Source organism: Simochromis diagramma, unplaced genomic scaffold (genome assembly GCF_900408965.1).
Source record: "Simochromis diagramma unplaced genomic scaffold, fSimDia1.1 OVJJ01000317.1, whole genome shotgun sequence".
NCBI classification, from domain to species: Eukaryota; Metazoa; Chordata; class Actinopteri; order Cichliformes; family Cichlidae; genus Simochromis; species Simochromis diagramma.
The window spans coordinates 3,546,368-3,561,588 of record NW_024386994.1 but is presented as its reverse complement, the minus strand read 5'-3'; the positions used below and the strand labels follow the sequence as shown (position 1 = coordinate 3,561,588).

General features: G+C 42.6%; 2 protein-coding genes across 2 annotated transcripts in view; one reads left to right on the top strand and one right to left on the bottom strand.

Moving 5' to 3' along the window:
* Positions 1-15,221, top strand: part of LOC120739024 (tenascin-X-like) — an 877,833-nt gene that overhangs the window by 446,056 nt on the left and 416,556 nt on the right. The gene's annotated exons all lie outside the window — the stretch shown is intronic.
* The window catches only part of serpinh2 (serine (or cysteine) peptidase inhibitor, clade H, member 2), a 57,884-nt gene that overhangs the window by 13,704 nt on the left and 28,959 nt on the right, over positions 1-15,221 (bottom strand). The gene's annotated exons all lie outside the window — the stretch shown is intronic.

Sequence of the window (15,221 nt, the reverse complement as noted above, 5' to 3'; positions counted from 1 at the left end):
TAGAGTGAACATAAGAATGGCACACAGGCTTCACAGGTGACAAACAATGTTGTAAAATAAATTCTACTCGCTAATGCAAATAACAATTTGCCAAAAATAAAAAAAAATACTGATTCAAAGAAGTAAATCTAACAAATGAAAAAGCGAAATGACAAACAAACTTTGAAAATAAGTCAAAGAAATGTGCCACGCTTTAATAGGATGCATTCATTTCATTCCTCAGCCACCCTAATCATGTGTGTTTGAGAAGTGTAACAGGCTGACAACAGCACAGTGAAAATACAAATGTAGAAATCTAAGTCGTAAGAAATAAAAGGGATCAGGCTAGCTCGACAGCTCGGATCTGGTACCTCTTGACTTTCGCACTAAAGGTCACATATGGCATTGACTCAAAATGACAGACCTTAAACTTGCTTTACACTTGAGGCCTTGCCGTGTAACACTTAGCTTGAACTCAATATTTGATCGTGTTCATGAGTCTCAAGGCCCAGATTGAAGCGGTTAGCTGCAAATATCCCCTGCAGGCTCGGTCGCACCGCCAGATGTGGGCTGCGCAGGGGTAGGCACATCTGTATCGATTCAATTCAGACGCTCGCAAATGCATGCTAATATCGGTGCGCGCACACACACACACATACACACTCTCAGGTGTGGCTTTAAACTACAGAGAGAAAAAGGGTAAGGCTTAAAGTGAGTATAATTCAAGCAGGCGCACATTTCATAAAAGGCCCTATTTGATGTGCCTGGTGTCAGTCAAGCGTGTTGCCTGTGTCACACACGCACACACACACATGCACACAGGTAGGAGGTTATAAGAGTGGAGGAAGCAAGGCGAAGGAAGGAGAGGGTGTAATTATTGAGGATGATGTGTATAGAGGCCTATGTGGAATGACAGCTTCCCTTTCATTTCTCTGATCACTGGTTTAATCCTGACAGAGCTGCAGCAGGCCACGGAGCTGCTCTGTCTGCCTACCTGCTCGGGCTCCAGCACGCTGCCTGTGTGTGTGTGTGTTTGCATGTGTGTGTGTGTGTGCGTGCTGGTACACCTGTGAGCGTGCATGTGGTAGGGTGACACAAAGCATATGTAGGCGTGCATAGCTTTGCCTTTTCTTGTGTCAAACCGAACACTGTTCTTCTGTTTATGTATGTGTGTAGGTGTCCGGGATGCAACGGCGTGCGTGAGAGCGCTCGCCGCCCTGAAAAATGTGCTGCACAGGCTGATTGCAGCGGCAAGCAAATGCTGCTTTTAATGAGGGAGGGGCGGTGGGGGGGAGAAGAGGGAAACGCAGGAAATTAAATTGATATGTAAATGATAGAAATTCTCATTTGAGCTGAAGGTTGAGAGTGCTACAGCATTAACCAGCTTATGAGTTAATAATGATTTCTTTTCCTCACCCCCTTCTCTTTTCCTTCTTGGTCTGACTCCCTCTATCTCTCTCTCTTTCTCAGGAAAAAAATAAAGTATGTGTAGGAAGGAGAGGAGGGACACGATGAAGACAACATATGTCCCCGAGTCGTAACTCTCCAGGGATTTTCCCCCTAAGCTCTTGTATAATCTGTTTCCTCAGAATCTGCACCTCTTCAGAAAGACATTACAACAGCCGAGTCTTGAATTTCGCAAAAAAAAAAAAAGTACATATCCACTGGACCTTTAGTTCATCCTCCTCTTCAAACCAGACATCACTCCTCTTTGGTTTTTCTCTGCAGAAACAGATGGTGTTGAATACATCTCAGACGGACATGAAGGAGATGAAGGATGTCAGGCAGCTTGTAAAAGTAGCGTCGCTCCGTGTAGAAAGACAACATCAGCCGCAGATACAGAGTGTACCAGAGGCAAATGAGTATAGAATCATCGCCGTGGCTATTATCAACCAGTAGGGTTATTATTTTCTCTCGCCTCTCTTTGGTATTAGCTGGAACGAAACAGCCCAGTCAAAAGTCCTTGCCCTGCAGCCCTTGGTGATTGGAAAATGATATTAAACCAGACATTGTGTTCCCCCAGTGCAAGGAGAGGAGAAGGGGAAAAAAGAGAAGAAACACAAAGCTGCAACAAATGAAGAAAATGGTTGAGGCCCTGAAGGGGAGAGAGGGGCAGTGGCAAGTCTCACACACACACACAAATCTTGGGATACAATGCCGACTCACACAGTTACAGACCTGAAAAAGAAAGGGAAAAAACCCACACAGAAAACACACAAAGTGAATGCATTACACACTTAAAAAGAGGCAGACCTCCACATGGTATCAGGGCAGAAATGACCAACCTTGATTAGAAAGTATTAGCCAAAATACATATATATCAGACACAAATGAAAACCACATCAGCAATCTGGTTCTTCTTCAGAAAACATGAAGAGGGCCCGATGCCCTGGAATGGAAATAATTCATTTCAATCGCACAATTGGGGGGAAGAGAAAGCCTCCCGTCCACCTGAGGAGATGGAAAACATAAAGTAAGCAATGCTGCAGGAGAGGCTGTCGCTGTTTTAGCTGCGAGCCACACAGGTTTCCATTCCCTGCGTTACAAATAATCACGTGCGTCAGTGCAGAGGGAGCCGCCTGGCAAAAATACACATGTGGTTGTACTTCAAGATCTGCGGGTTTTGTTTTTTTCAACCTGCATACTTCAATATGCAACATGCATAGTTTGGGGTCAGCGGTCAGGAGTAAATACTGCGACCCTGCAGGGCAACTTTATTGCATTTAAGCACAGTCTCTGCAAGGCATCTAAGTGGCTGTGAATTTCTTCCTCTTCAGATATCAACAACTATACGTGAGTTTAAGGACTCGGAGGGCTCAGTAATGCCTTTTGTGGCATCACTGAAGAGCTATAGAAGACATCAAAACATTATGTCAGATGATGAAAATCTAAACGGATGCAATGCTCTCGAGGCTGTGATTCTGATAGACTAGGTTAGAAAGCCATCGCGTATTCTCGGCCTTCTCCTTTTGAGTAAAACAATCCAACTGCGAGCCATTTAACTCCTGCGGTTAGTCCAAGGTGGCAGAATCAGCAACGTGCTCTGCCCTGATGTACTTTAAAGGTGCGTATCCCTTGGTTTGAAAGGTTTGAAGTCTGGCCCTGTCAGATCAATGAAGCCACATCCACACTTAGAAAATAATTACACCAAATGTTTTGTTTGAACCAGCAAGTCCTGATGTATTATCAAAGGAATAAGAGAGAGAGCGGAGGGGGGGGGGGGGGGGGGGGGCAGAAAAGAAGATGATGCCAAAATGAAGGCACACATAAAAGACTTCAAGAAAAAAAGGAAAAAAGTCATGCAACAGGGCAGCAAATGATTGTAACAATGAGGGTTCAGGACATAATTATTTGAGGTTAAACATTTTTCCCCTGGACTGCGGAGCTGTCAATTGAAATGAAAAGAGCTGGGGTAATGAAAGTTGTGATGGGGCCTTTTATTCGGTGCACTCAGTCGCAGGGTATTGTATCTCTGCTGTCTGAACACCCAGGATGAGCGGGAGGGAGCATCAGTGATGGTGTTGCTTTATCAGAACAAGACAAAACCCTAATCCAAATGGAGAGCTGATCAGCTGGGGAAAGGACATTCTGACAGCGAAAGGTTATCTGCTAATATTGCACCGCCGACTTATCTGCCGCATACAGGGTTGCTCGAGTAAAGAACTTTGAAGTATCACATCTCCAAATTTTCTACAACAAAGATGTTTGAAATATTCATGGGGGATTGTTGGACAAGCCTGTGTATATGCAAAGATGTCTGTCTGATCTGCGCGGCAGACGTGTTTTAAACTGAGCTGTGTGACAGGAATCGCTGTTAGCATCCAGAGTTCACTGTTATGCCTTCAGTTCACACTATGGGCAACCAAGGATTAGCAGTGCTCGGCGTAAGTGCACGTATGGTCCCAGTGCAATAGGATGGTTAAATGGACGAGGAAGTTTAAAAGTTGTGTTATTTTTCCATTTTCTAAGATATGCTGCTGTCACTATTTTTTCCATGTTTATTCTTTTGGCCTTTATGTTTCAAAAAAAAGTTTTGCAAATGGAGACTTAAAAAAGAACTTTAACTAGAGGTAAGACTTCCTGCTAGCATCATTATTTAGTAGATAATGAGGTGTTTCTATGTCATGTAAAGGCATATTGTGTATATGCATTTATAAGATGAAATGTTTAAGTGTTATATCATTAATAAACATTTATTATCACATAGCAATGCATTCATTAACATTATTAACACTTTTTTCTTTTGAAGCAGAAACAATGCGAGCAATCCTATTTAATACACATTCCAGGTCATCTTAAGAAAACATTGTTCTCAGTTCAGATTTGGTGGCTATAAAAAGCTTAATTAAATGTTACGTAATGCATTGTTAACTGGTAATAAGGAAGGCACATGGTGGTCAGGGCTGAGCTGGACATGCTTTACTGGAGGGCTGCTACAGTATAAACAAGGACATGTTTGACTGAACCAGAATAAGACAGTCCTGGCCATCCCATTAACACACACACACACTCACACACACACATGCACAAAATCCCTCAAAGGTGAGTACACAGAGTGTTGACCTACCCACTCGCTGCACTGGATGGTAAAGTCAACAGCAAAGAGTAAGATTTATTCATCCCCATCCGTCGCTCTTTTCTGTAAACTCGTTTCTATATAAAGTTCCTGTATATACAATAATCTACAGGTTTTCTGTCTGAGAAATGCCAAATGTCAAGTTCTGCGTAACACTTCACATAAAAGAGACCTCACTGATAGAGTCTAGGGTCCTTCTGCTTCTTCTATACCCACCCTGAGCCTTTACCTGGCATCTTTGCACTGATGCACACTAAACGTTCAAAAAGTAAGGAACACACTGGTATTCTGTAGACACCGAGCCATGTGTATGTGATTTGACCATGAGCCAGTGTCATCAGTCATGCAGTGCCTAAATTCAACATCCAAGCAGGTGCTGTTGGGCAGAGTTGGCCCTACAGTGTTAAATGGACTGTTTAGCTGGCTAAGCCAACCCAGAGCTGTAAAGCGCAGCGGCTAAAGCCTCAATATTCTCAGTTTGCCCATAATTCATCATACTGTGCTTCTGTGGTGGCTTTACACCAGCCAATATGCTTTGCTGTCCGAAGCCATGTGTTGTGTCACACTGCCCTGAGCAGAAAGCCACACTCTGCATGCACTTTGGTAGTTGTCCTGGAAATAAAGCAGCCTATCACTAAAATGTGATAGCTTACCTACAAGTTAAAATGCTTTGGTATCTGCACCAAAATGTTAGCAATACATCCTTTAAGTGCTGTAACTTGTGAGTTTCTCAATGGACTGGACCTGTTTGTTCACCGTTTCCCAATGACTCTTGATTGGATTGAGATCTGGGGAATTTGGAGGTTGTTGTTGTGCTCCTCATATCATTCCTGAACCATTTTAGCTTTGTGGCAGGGTCCATTATCCTGCTGAAAGAGGCCACAGCCATCAGGTAAGATTGTTTCCATGAAAGGGCGTTTATGGTCTCCAACAATGCTTACAGTAGATGGATGGAAGGAGCCAAGGTTTCCAAGTAGAGCATTGCCTAAAGCATCGCACTGACTTTGCCAGCTTGCCTTCTTTCAACAGTGCATCCTGGCTCCATGTGTTCCCCTGGTAAGCAACGCACCCAACGAACCCATAATGTAAAAGACAATATGATTCATTAGACCAGCCACCTTCTTCCATTGCTCTGTGATCCAGTTCTGATGCTCATGCGCTCTTTGCCCACCCACGCTCCATATGCAACAAACTACAATGCACTGTGTATTCTGACATCTTTCAGCATCACATTTTTTGGCAATTTCAGCTACAGTAGCTCGTCTGTTGAATCGGAACACACGGGCTAGCTTTCATTTCCCACAACGAACCTTGGCTGCCCATGACCCTGTCACTGGTTCACCAGTGTTCCTTCCTTGGACAACCTTTGATAGATAATGACCACTGCAGAGAGGGAACACCCCTGCAGTTTTGGAGATGTTCTGACCCAATCATCTAGCCATCACAATCTGGGCCTTGTCAAACTCGCACGATGGCTCTCAATTGCCCATTTTTCCTGCTTCTAACGCTTGAACTTTAAGGACAAAATGTTCACTTTTTTCCCTGATATATCCCATCCACTAACAGGTGCTACGATGAAGAGATAATCAGTGTTATTCACTTCACCTGTTAGTGGTCATAATGGTATGCCAGATCGGTGTGTACGAAATATGTTTTACACCCTTTGCTGCACCGTTCATGGAGCTCTTTGGAGAATTTTGATGCGGCATCAAACTGGCAGTGTACTCGACCTCTGGCTACACTTTACCTCTTGCTACCGCAGCTGCTCATCCAACAGACTGGCACAGCAGACGGCCGCTTCTTGCACAAAAACAGATGTGTCCGTCATCCTCATCAATTTCTGGCCATTAACCGTAATTCTTTGGAATGTGAAAATAGGGAAACGTAAGAAGTCGAGACAAAGGCAGTAAAGAAGAAGGCCGGACCGACTTTAGAAATGGCGCACAATGGAAGGTTAAAATAAAAGCATGGACTGAAAAAGATTGTTTAGAAATGGAATTGAAGAGATGATGGAGGTACAGAGAGAGGGAGAGAAGAAAAAGAAAACAAAGAATGTGGATAGTTGAAGGTGAGAGGTGGCGAGCCCAGTGCCTCATTAAATAAAAACTCTCAAGAGTCAGAGTCAGGAAGCAGATGCTAGAGCTTCAATGGTGTTTTGAACAGAGAATCACAGATCAAAAGATAAAGTCTGTGTGACCTTTCAGACAACGTCCCCAGGGAGGCGAACGGAAAGACAAAGGCACCCACACACACATTCTCTGAACTGGCTTCTTATCCTCTGTGGCGTCCTCAGGGCTGTGCTGTAGGCCTTCCATTGGGATATACAGTGCTACGTTGCCCACCAACTTGCACGCACAATATCTGTTCAAAAATAACATACAAGACATTCCACATCACAGAGCCGCATCGAGGCTTTCACTGGATTACGCTTAGGCGTGACATAACGCGGATCATGCAGAAAAAAGGATTTCCTTTCAAAACACAGCAGATGCTGTAAAATCATATATCTCATCTCGAGAGAGAACTGCTCTCTGATGTTTGTGTACCTACAAAGTGCAAGAATGGGAACGGCAAGAAAAAGAGAGAGAGTGGCACTCATAGGTTCTCTGTGTCTATAAAGCTCATGGAAAACAGCTGTTGAGTCACTTGGAATGAAATGTATAACCTGCTCTTTGCACTGAGATTAAATACATTTCAATCTGCATCCCTAAGCAGGACAAGTGTGTGTGTGTTCAGTATGTGCCGCTTGGGATCTGAAAAAGAGGTGTGCAAGGTGAGAAATAACTTCATGTAGGAAAAGGTATAAAGCGACCAGTCATAAATCAAGAGCAAGTAGGTGGTTGAAAGCAGAGGGGAACGGTGTAGGAGCTCATAATGGATAATGAGGGACTTTAAAGGCCAGCGTACTGGTGAGACAACAGCTTCACGGTTCACTTCAAATTTATCAGTTCTAACAGCAGGAACAGTCAGGCTCAGCATAGAGCAGGTAGCTGGCCATCATCAAAACACTCTTTCATACCCAATGGCAGCAACATGCAGCCCTCCATTAGCCTTTAAACAGAGAAGATAAACAAGACAAGGACAGAAAACGATGGAGGAAAACAGTAAAATAATGAGCAGTTTCAGAGCACTGAAGGTTAAGTGTGCGCCAAAGAAACCTGCGTGCTATTCTTCAAACTTTGTGGCGCTGTTTTTGTCTCAAACCTGATCGTGCTGTATGCGAAACGATTTTAGCGTGCGCTTCAATGCGTATGCTTTCGTGGGTCAGCTGACCTTTTTAGGAACCTCAAATGAGGGGATGTAAGCAGCGTTTGAGGCTCAGCCCTGCTCAGAGCAAAAGTGCTTTGCATGATTGTTACCACTCACTCTGGCATGGGAGTGAAATCTGTATGCCCAGGAGCTATAATATAACTTGTGTTCTCTACTTACATCCATATTTATGCTCTGACTCTCCTTTTCCACAGTCACGGAGAGTAAATTATTGTGACTTCATTGTTAGTCAATCTGGAAAGTTAAGAATACAGCTTTAAAAAAAAAATGTTTACCCCCACAGGCCAGACTTGACAGTCTAGGAATTTTAAATCCTTGAAATGCATTTGATTGTTGGTGTATTGACTGAAAATGATATTGCAAAATGAGAATTTGCAGGGGGCTGAGGGAATGAAAAGGATTTCTGTCAGGATTATCCAATCTTTGTCTGATTATCCAGGAAACATGGAGCGGTGTCAGGTAGAGGAGGTTGTAATTGGGGGTGTGCAGTTTCAGTTTCTGTATGAACATGCATTTGTGCTTCGAGTGTGTGTTTTTTCTTTGAAAAGCAGTGGCATTTTTGCACACTGATTGAAATAATTAGCATGAGAATTGAACCATCACAAAGCAACAGTACGCTGTATGATTACTTCTGCGCGTGTTTGAATTCAAGTTGTCTGTTAGCGTTTACCTTTTGAGCTTTGCGAACAACACAGAGCGTTTCTTTGGCTGCGATGTAAAGAAAAAGTCTAAAAAGGCATTTCGCATGAGGCAGATCAACTGTTGGCTGTCAATGTGACACTTTGTCAAAGAGGATTTCACCATATCCATTATTGTGATGTTCTGTCTTCCTCTAGAGGAAATGTTTTGCACGAGTGAGCGGGTAATTTTTAGGTAGCTATAGTGAAACTGATTAAAAGTGACGTTGTTAAAGTTACAGTATGTTCACCACTAGGTGTCAGCAGATTGCACATTGCAGTGGACTGAGTTTTCTCATCTTTCCAGTTCAAGTGCATGCTTCCTAGCTATGGTTGCTGTAGGTCAAACACGTTTTAGTCAGCCAAAAGAGATCAAAAACAATCCATTTAGACTGCATAACGGATCCGCCTTCACAAATTTGCATATCTGTGCATACTGTCAGTCCACTGTTAACCTCAGCTGTCAATGCAAGTGTGAAGCATCAACCTTTTATTTACTCGGCAAGAGGCTGTAAAAGGAGTCCATGAGTCAGTGAATCTCACTTGTGTTTTCAGGGTGTCCTGAACTTTTCTGTTGGCCCTGCTGTTAGTGTCGCTGTTAGCCTCTGCTAGCTACTGTTAGCTACTGTTAGCCGGTATTAGTAAAACTTTCTTTGAAGTGGATCTACAGTTCAGCTTTGATGCTTAGTTACTCATACAATATAAAAAAATGTAGTCTAACTGTTTATCAAAGGCAAAGTGTGACTTTAAGGATATTTGAGCCTAACATCAGCTGGCGTAATCTTAGTTTATAATCAGCTGTTGTTGTTTTTGTTTAGCCAGCTCTTGTCAGCTGTCTGGAAAATGGATGGCTGCTAGTCTAAACTGCTGACAATAAGCAACAATATATGAAATAAATAAACATGTTCGCACTTTTTCATGTGCTACAGCCCTGATTTGAGTTCAGGATATTAACCTTTATTCCACCTTTATTTACTCTGGGAGTATTTTTTTTATCTGATGCTGCTAACTGGCTAGGTCTCATGTGTATGTCTTGCTTTTCCCTTTTTGTTAGTTATGACCAGGCTGCTATTTTGGTGATAGCTATTGCTAAATTAAACAGTCTGTTGGCAGGGTGTAGCCTTTACTTGGATGCAGATGGGAGAGGTGGAGCTGGATGTTTTAGGGGGCAGCATCATGTCAGATGGGTGGCACACCTGTTGTGCATTGGCTAATCACTCTTTTGCCCTATTTCAGTAGCTCGTCGGAGGAGAAATGCATTACAAGTCAGTCTGCAGAAACCAGGTAAGAAGCCTTGAAAGTGAACTCAGAGCCGAGCTGAACAGCAGGGCATCTTCGTTAACACGCTGCATGTGTGTGCATAAAGAAAAAAGTGTGAGAACTGCACAACCTGTTTTGGCATTCAGTGCTGGAGAGCCCACAAGTGATTAAGTATCATGTCACATACAAATCCTTATTTCTTTCCTTTATCTCAAAGTCATTGCACTTTTGCACAATAAACAAAAGCGATGATGCACAGAACCAATATCTTCTCCTGCATGGTTGACACAATGACAAAAGAGAAATCTGATTATTCAGTTATAATAATTTTGCCATGCACGTGTAAACAGTAAAGTCAAATGGCAGTAATGTTTGCGTAGTTACACCCCAATACAAGTATCTCCCAGACATAGTAATGCATATCACAATTGGAGAAGGCAATTAACTTACTAGTGAACAATTTCCCCACTCTTATTTTTAACATTCAGTTGCTTCCAACTAACTAGAACGGCTGTGAGTGACTGTCTTACTTCTCTCAGTGTTAGGCTGACCAGGTTGCTATTGTGGTGATCCCCAAAGATCCTCTAATTCAGCAGTTGGATGGACTCCAACTTCTCCATCATGGCCTGCAGCCAGCGGCAGTAGTTCTTGTCCTGCTCTGAAAATGTGCTGCAAGCTTCAAGCACTCTTAATAACAAACTACAGCAGGTAGAGAACTGGTTCAAGTGTCGCTACATCAAACTCACTGAGACTGTAGTGCAGAACAATAACTACCATCACAAAATAAGGGTAGAGTTAGAGTCTATTCACAGTGACGAATTTACTCGAGAGACAACTGTTATGTATTGGCACAAACTGTATATTGTAATATTTATTAGTCTGTTTTGTCAAGAATAATCAGACCGAGAGGAGTTGACCCAAAGTGCATTAGAGTTGATTCCAGCGTATTAACATCTTACATTACAAAATTAGTTGTCTTTCACAGTTCTCAAAGCAATTTTCATTCACTACCTGAGGGTGTGTTGACTTCTTTTGTAGTCACAGAGTTTGGTTTAAGTTGTTGCTTATAAGCAGAATTTGTGAGCTCTTCTGGTCGAAACATCAAACGCACCGGTAGAACAAAGCAGTGGTTCTTTTGGAAGTCTGTCTATGTCTACATGTATTTTCTCACTCTTGTCTCATCTTCTTATCACCAGCAAAGCTTTGAAGACTAATATCACTTCCCCTTTATCATTTTAAGTCAAAATTACAATTACAGTGAAATTACAATGCAAAGCAGTGCGGTGTAGTTTTTCTTTATGCATTATGTATTCACTCCGGGCCATTAGAAGCAGCAAGTTACAATAGCTTTGGAATACAACAATGAAGTATGAGCTATATATAGTCCAAAAATGCTCCCTGTCAAATTTTGACAGCCATCAGCTGCCAGTTTGTCCCATTTCAGCCCCAGCCCACCCAAGGAATCGGCCTCCATGATTGAACCACTTCCTGTTGTAATACTTTTCATTCAGAGCATTACTGCCAGCTCCTGCATCATCTCAAACTTGTCCTACATATACAGATGAGTGACTGGGGTGTCATGGTCATCACAGGTGTCGTCGAGAGCTAAAGAGAAAAAGCCAAAATTCTCCGCTTTACTTTTTAACTGAAACTCCAGATTTACTACAATGTGCTCGGTCCATCTTGTTACTGAGGGGTGCATTCTCAAATAATTTTTCTCAGTTCATATTAGCACAACAGAGGCTACCAGACACTCTTTGATAAACTCCCCATCAGAGAATAGCTTCCCGTTCTTTGTGATTTTATGGGAAGTTGCAAAGCTGGTCTTGACTGCTCCGTCCTTGGATGTGCAAAGCTCGGTAAATAAAAAAGTCCTTGTTTCTTTTGGAGCTTTGCTAGCAAACATTCAGATATCCATTCCTGCTCTGCGTCAGTCAAGTTCTTGTATTTCTCCATGTGCTCAGTCTCGTAATAGTGATTCAAATTGTAAAGACAGCAAACTAAGAACACAGCTTTACCTTGAACTTGAGTAAATAAATAGCAAGACGCCCGTGTCTTGCGATCTAACGTTGGTTATAAACTTCAGATGCAAAACATTTACAGTGAACTTGATTTCACACAAAATCAGAAAGAACAGTAAGCCAGCAAGGAAGCTGAAAGAGGGCAAACTGCATGATGTCAGGGACAAAAGAAGGACCTGATGTGGCCTGTTGGCTGTACAAAGCCCGGATCTGCCTCAAATAAAAATGAAAAATCTGCACTTTGAGAATACAATTGTAGTTTGGTTTCAAATCCTCTGTGGTCGTGTATAAAGGAAAAAAGCATTATGCTGATCTCCAAATACTGGATCTATTCCGAGCTGTCTAGATTTTCTGAATCGTTAAATAGCCATATGATTATTTCACATAAACCATATGACTAAATTCTCAGTGCTTTGCAATTATAGACTGAAAAAGCAGATTCTGAAGTAACTGAACCATCTGCCCACAAAGCCTTTCAACGAAGCATCTTGAAAGATTCAGTCTATCCAATACAAAAACTTTTTTTGTTGTACTTGTGCTGTTTCCAATTAATTGCAGGCTTTAAGTGGCCTACAAATTTTCTTCTTTCATTTTACACAGCTGCCAACCTTTTGTAGATCTGCCGCCTCGTGTCATTTGACAGCCAACCGTCTCCCCCTCTTCCCCTGAGGAGCCCACCTGCGAGGCCATTGAGGTGTGAGGTGAGCCTGTCCTTGATGCTCCTTTCCCAGTCGGTGCTTGGGGCAACCGGGGGGCTATCCAAACAGGTCATCTTGCTCAGCTCTGGGTGGGGTCACCCTGCACTGTGCCAAATTGCACAGCGGCGTCAAACATCTCCTCTGTGATTACTGTCTCTGACACATGGCCATAGTAGGCCAGCTGCTCTGCCACCTGCCCATGTAAAAAAGTGAAGCAGAGGAGGAATGAATCAGAGCACTGGTGAAGAGAGGCAGCAATATAAAAGAGAACACAAGGGTACAAAAAAAGGAGGGGGCCGGGCAAGACAGAAAGGACAGGGGATGAGATCTGAATGAGAAATTTGAAATAAGAAAAAAAAAAAGAGGAAAAGAAATGGAAATGAGCGCTGAGAGAAAGTAAAAGAAAAATGAAAGCGTGACGTGGAATGATGGGGAAAGACAAAGAGAGGGACCAGAATGGGGATGCAGAATTTCCAAAAAGGAGCAATACATCCAGAGACACCCTGAAATACATAATTAAATTGTGGCATTCAGTGATTTTCTTTTGTGATCTCTCAAAAGCAGGAAACCACTGCGGCCATGAAATTGGAGACATTTTTATTAATTCCTGTGGGTCTCTTTAGATGCAGCTCACTTGGTATTCAGGGACATCATTACTAAAATCTACAAAAGCTCTTATCAGTTATAATACCGCATAGCACTCTGACTGTGTGCGTGAGGGTGTGCGTGCGTCTTTGACGAGGCTTGGCAGCAATCTCGGCTTCACATCTTTTGGCTTCTGAGGAGAATGGGCAGTCCAGCTTTTCTACAGTGTTTTTGACATTTCCATTAGTCAGGATAAAAGCTAAACAGGTATCAGACAAGCTGGACAAGGCTGCATAAAGAGCCGGAACAAAGGTGTTGGAACACCTTTCTCTGATGGGGCCACGTAGATACATGCATACCAAACTAACTACACAATGCCAATTTTTTAAGGCATCATTTAGTCACTGTTTTCTCTATGAAAGTGTGTTTAGCTGCTTGAACCTACTCCCAGGAATTAAGCTGCTCCTCCTGGGATTTTCAATGTCAGAACATTCATTATAGGGCTCAATGGGGCACAACTCTTTCATTAAGAGCTCCATAACACATCTCACAGGGCTTGAGTCGTTATCTGTTGTTTCCATACTCCGCTGCAGCCACATTTGGATAGGAGGGGGATGGGAGGTCAGTGAAAGCTGCGAGGGCAAAGAGGTTCTTCCAGTTTTTGTTTTGTTATGGCGACCTCCTCTCTGAAGTCACAGAAACGGTTCGGCAGAGAACAAAAGCAGCTAAGTTATGCCATTTCTGCAAGAAATTGAGGTGGGATTGTTTCTACTGGTGGATTTGAGCTCTAGCTTGCTTCTAGCACAGATAAAAAGTTGGAGGCAAAGATGTTGGGTAAGAAAGCTGAAGGGAGACAGCTCATAAACACTGGGCAGCCACTTTAATAGGCCACAAGAGTGCTGTACCTGAGATAGAAGCTAATCTGCTACCACTGGGAATTGATCCAAGTGGTCGTAATCATCTCTGTCATACAAGTTTTTCCACAGTTCAGGGACATTTAACCTGTTATAGTAAAGCTGTCCCTCTGCAATATGGAATGATTTGGTACACGGGAAAATGTTTACAGTACAAAAACTAAATCATGAAAGTGCATGATATACTTGAACTCACGACAGTATGTAAGTGAGAGGTGAGCATGTGGTAATACTGCCACTGGGCTACTAAGGCTACGGCCACACACACGGCCCTCAAAGCGTCCCGCATGCGCAAAAGAAGGTGTCACACGCAACCCGCTCTGTTTATGGAAGTAAAAATAGCGGCTACAGAGCTAGTAAGGTGTTGTTGCAGCAGTCTATCAATTTCTGCACAGTCGTAACCGACAGGATTTTGACAAATTAGTTAGAGAAAGAAGGACACTGAGAAAAAAGAGAGCCCGTGCTTTAACAATGGCCGCCATGCTTTCTTGTTTGTCTTCTCCGGCACTGATAATCCGGTCGTTAAGTGATGACATGACGAATCCTACTTCCGGGCCTAAAGTAGTCTGCGTTTAATATGGCTTTTGTGTTGTTAACATGTTTAATGTTTTGTATTTTCTTCTATTTAATCTCAAGAAGCTCCTAAAACAGTCAGTGATCACTGTTGACCTCCCTCGGCTTTTATTACCGCTAATCATTTATTTAAGCTCAGTTTTTAAAACCTTAGGATGTAACTACAGCCCAGCCCATGCAGCAGTATATGAATGACTAACCTCGTATTGTGGATGGATTATCTCCGTTGTTCTCCTGGCTGAAGTTTGGTCCTTTTACAGCATCCTGCCATGCGATTACATTTGTTCCTGACCACCCAGAACACTCACGTTAACTTTTATCGAGTGGAAAAAAGTTAGCTTGTTTATATTATGCTAACATAGCTGTGTGCCTAGCGTAGCACAAACATTACAGCTAAACTAACCTACAAACGTCACTGCTGTTTAGTTTTCTGTCTTCATTTATGTTGGAAGTGATAACAGAAGCTGTACGTTTTAATTTGTTTCCAAAACCCCGCAGTCAGGACATGCTATATTGTATTTAGATAGAAGCTAGCGAGCTAACTTCCTGCTAACTTCTAACTCAGTTAAATGTCATAAATTCTGTTTTCATGGATGCCTGGATGTTAAACTCAACTGTTACACCTGGTAGAGCAGAACGCTGATCATTTTATTAAAGATTAAAGACTT